General features: G+C 44.4%; 1 pseudogene; it reads left to right on the forward strand.

The window, feature by feature from the left end:
• Positions 1–2,685: 2,685 nt before the first annotated feature.
• LOC121440545 lies at positions 2,686–4,052 on the forward strand (annotated as a pseudogene).
• Positions 4,053–4,563: the final 511 nt, after the last annotated feature.

The following is a 4,563-nucleotide window of genomic DNA, read 5'->3' on the forward strand; positions in this document are numbered from 1 at the left end:
CCAATAAAGAGGAATGCCACGAGCAAGTCATTGTGTTAGCAAAGTATTAGATGTGTTTGGAGATTCCTAAGAGTTTTAACTAGGGATGTTAAAGAATGACACTTTAGTGCATATAAAGTAACTGCAGGTTATTGTCAGCTCATATTGACAACATTTTTACATATATACAAATATACAAAATCTTTACTTTTACACACAGTTTTTCCTATAGAGAATGTATTCATAAATTTTTGTTAGAACATGTAGCCTCAGAAATAAAAAAAGTTTGGCTTCAAATATCAACTATTTTGGGTAGGAATGTGTCTAGTGGTAATATCTACAAATTTCATAATAGGTAAATAATTTTTTTCAGGTTTTTAAAAAAGACATGTGACTAATTTAGGTAATTCTTCATTCTAAATCAATGTATATTGAGAATAAATAAACACTTATACACTTATACTTAAGAGAAGAATACAGTGGGAAACTAAGGTAAAAATGTCTATTTTTACAAAATCTTTCACCATGACGTGCCCCTCAGCAAGAGACAACAGTGCAAACTGTATTTTCAGAGCTCTCAGAATTTTGTGAGTGTTGTAATCACATGCTATTAAATTCTAGGTGCTTTCTAACACTTAGCTAAAATTAGTCTTGCATCCTAGGCATTACTTCTCTATGGCAAATGGAACTTATTTTATCTTGTTGAAACACACGTGTCTACACCAAGTGCAGACAGCTAAAGAAAAGGTTGACAGTACTTTGCTGACATTTCAAGACTATAAATGCCACTGCGAACACCCACAGGTATTAGATATTACTCATTTTTCTTGGCTTGCTTTTAATATTTTTCTGCTAAATATTTTTCATGCCTTGCTGAAATATTCTCCCAATCTCAAATGCATAAATGTTTATTAGTAAATTTTATGTACTTAATTTGGTTGATTATTTTCTTCACTGATGGCGTGAGTGCTGTCCTTAACTAATGAATGATAATATTCGTAACAAAGGATATTTTAATCACCGTGGTTTGATGACAGACTGTCCCATAAAATAAATCAGATGTTACATAAATTCAGATTGTCTTTGATGTCTGATCAGTCTAATTGGTAGGTGGAAGGCAGGTATTGAGGTAGAGGAAAGATAGCAAGTGTATCAAAATTAAAATTAATGAAATAAATATTGAAGAATGTCATTGGACTTTGATGTGAAGAAATGAGAAACTGAATCTTTTTTAAAACAAGTTTTCCCTCTGTTGCCATGTTTTCTTGGAACTTAAATTGCAAATAAAAATGGCTTTGAACCCAAAAAGGTTCACTTGCTTATACTTCCTGAGTGGTCTGGTTAAAAGCTTGTACCTTCATATCCAGTGCAAGATTGAGCAGTATATAAAAGAAATAAAAAGCCTTCAAGCAATATTTATCATAGGTACTACATTAGCCAGACTTCTCAAGAGGAAAAGAACTGTAGTACAAATAATAAAAACCCAGAGACAAATATTGGGTTTTCTATTCTATTGGAGAATAGAAAACAAAGCAGTCAACCCCTGGCTCTTACCTCTACCTCAGACCAAAATGGCAATCCTGCCTCCAGGAATCCTCTGAATGGAACTGAGCTGAGACCTGTCTCCTCCCATTTTATATTCCTCTCTGATGCTGTGATTAAAGGTTTGTACCACTGAAATACTCTACAGACCCCCTCCTCAAAACCCACAGTTAGCATGCTCCTAGGGGAACATCCTGTTTGCTTAAGAACATCCCATGTGCTTGAGAGAGCAGGATGTCTATGAGATAGGAAGACTGCAAGGCAGGATATCAATAAGATAGGACATCAACAAAGCAGGTTGACTGCAAAACAGGATATCTATAAGATAGGAACAGGATGACTGTTTCCAGATATCCATGCTGAGAGAGGAAACCATCATGCCCCCTGCCTCATTCTGATAACTACGTTTTACTTCTGTAAACTTGCTTTTTGCTCTTCTCTATAAAAAGTCCGCCCTCCAGTTGGCATGCAAGTCTTCTGAGAGATCTTGCCGCCTGCAGGTACTGGTGTCTACTCAATAAACCTCTTGTGATTTGCATCCGTGCGGTCTCGGCCTGTTCCTTGGCGTTGGGGAGGTCTCCTCCCGAAAAAAGGTCCTCGTTGAGGGTCTTTCATTTGGTGCATTGGCAGGGAAATTGAGACCCCCCCACCCAAGGACCACCGACTCACCATTGGGAGGTAAGCTGCCCAGCTCTGAGTCAGTTGTCTTCTGCGTTCTTTGTTCAGTTGTCTTCTGTGTTCTCTGTTAAGTGGTCTTCCGTGTTCTTTGTTGAATTCAATACACTCAGGTCTGAGTGCGCTGTACCTGGCGGAGGGAAGGGGCTGACGAGCCGGGACTTCTCCCCGGCAGTCCTGGAAGATGTTCCATGGACATAAGGACCCCAGGCCCTCGGAGGTCAGCCCGCAGGGGTTTCTGGAGCCTACCTGAGCCCCCGGAGTCAGTCTGCAAGGACTTCTGGAGCCCGATTCTTCGGAGCTCAGCCCGTATCCGAAGGATACGTGGTTCTATTTGGAGGAGAGGGATCCGGACCCTCAGAGACTCCGTCTAGGTTTTTGCTTTCGTTTTACACCGGAGCTGCGCTGCGCGTTTGTTCTGTCTTTGTCTTTGTGTGTCCTTTTTTCTTTGTTGTTGTTTTTATATTTGGTTCCCTTCTCTTCGAGAAGATGGGACAAACCCTAACCACCCCATTGAGCCTTACTTTAGACCACTGGCCTGACGTCCACGCCCGAGCCAACAACCTGTCAGTAGATGTTCGAAAGAAGAAATGGGTGATCTTTTGTTAGTCTAAGTGGCCTACTGTTGGGACAGAATGGCCAAGAGATGGCACTTTCAATCTCAATATTATTTCCCAGGTTAAGGCAAAAGTGTTCAGCCCGGGACCACATGGACACCCAGATCAACGCGCTTACATCGTTACCTGGGAAAGTTTGGCATGTGATCCGCCCCTATGGGTCCAGCCTTTTGTCATCTCTAACAAACCCAACCTCCACTTACCTCTACAGCCCCTAAGGCTCCCCCTCCTCCAGAGAGCCAACCGCTTGTGCCTCTTCCTCCTGCACCTTCCCCTGCCCCACCCTCTTCTTCCCTATATTCCACCATTCTTAAGGAGAAGATTCCCAAAGAAAAACCTCCGAAACCTACCCCTGCGCCCCCTCCCATCCTCCCTCCGAACCCTGACTCTCCCCTCACTGACCTTCTATCAGAAGAACCCCCTCCTTATGCAGATCCAGAGGATCCAGAGAGTCCGGATGGGCCAGAGACTGAAGCGGTGGGTGGACAGCCTGCACAAGTCTCCCCAGCCCCTTCACCCATGGCTGGAAGACTCCGGGGAAGGCGCGAGCCACTCTCTGATTCCACTTCTCATGCCCTACCCTTGAGAGAGGGCCCAAACAGCCAAAAGCAATACTGGCCATTCTCTGCCTCAGATCTATACTATTAGAAACACCATAACCGCCCATTCTCCAAAGATCCCATAAAGCTGACTAACCTGATTGAGTCTATTTTAGTCACCCACCAGCCCTCTTGGGATGATTGCCAGCAACTCTTGCAAGCCCTGCTGACCTCAGAGGAAAATCAAAGAGTCTTTTTGGAGGCCCAGAAAAACGTCCCAGGTGACAACAGTCGCCCAACACTTTTGCCTAACAAAATTGACGAGGCCTTCCCTCTGACGCGACCTGACTGGGATTTCACCACGGCTGCAGGTAGGGGACATCTACACCTCTATCACCAGTTGCTAATCGTGGGTCTCCGAGGGGCAGCACGCCGCCCTACCAATTTGGCCGAGGTTAAGCAAGTAATACAGGGAAATGAAGAGACGCCCTCAGCCTTCGTAGAAAGGCTCAAAGACGCTTATAGGATGTATACCACCTATGACACTGAAGATCCAGGGCAAGCTACAAGTGTATCCATGTCTTTCATTTGGCAGTCTAGTCCGGATATTAGAAGCAAATTGCAGAGGCTTGAGGGTCTCCAGGGATATACTATACAAGACTTACTAAAAGAGGCAGAGAAGATTTTCAATAAGAGATAGACTCCAGAAGAAAAAGAGGAAAGATTATGGCAGAGAATGAAAGATCGGGAGGAAGAAAGAGACAAGAGGAGAAACAAGGAATTAACTGGGGTGTTGGCCACCATGGTTCAGGGACAGAATAGAGAGGGAGACAGGAAGGGAGAACGACTTAGGGCCAAGGTGGACAGAGACCAAAGTGCCTATTATAAAGAATGAGGACACTGGATTAAGGATTGCTCCAGGAGGAACAAAGGACCTAGGAAGCCCAGGCCCCAAACCTCCCTCCTCACCTTAGAGGATTAGGGAACTCAGGGCCAGGAGCCACCCCCTTGAGCCCAGGATAACTCTTGATGCCAGGGGCAACCAGTCACCTTCCTAGTAGACACTGGGGCCCAGCATTCAGTCCTGACCACTCAGGGAACAATCTGCTTGGGTCCAAGGAGCCACTGGTGGCAAGAGATATTGATGGACAACTAATCAGAAGGTTCAGCTGGCTTCTGGTAAGGTGACACATTCCTTTCTGCATGTCCCG

This window comes from Microtus oregoni, unplaced genomic scaffold (assembly GCF_018167655.1).
Source record: "Microtus oregoni isolate MIOR12 unplaced genomic scaffold, Mior012 000068F_ref0000429, whole genome shotgun sequence".
Classification (NCBI taxonomy): domain Eukaryota; kingdom Metazoa; phylum Chordata; class Mammalia; order Rodentia; family Cricetidae; genus Microtus; species Microtus oregoni.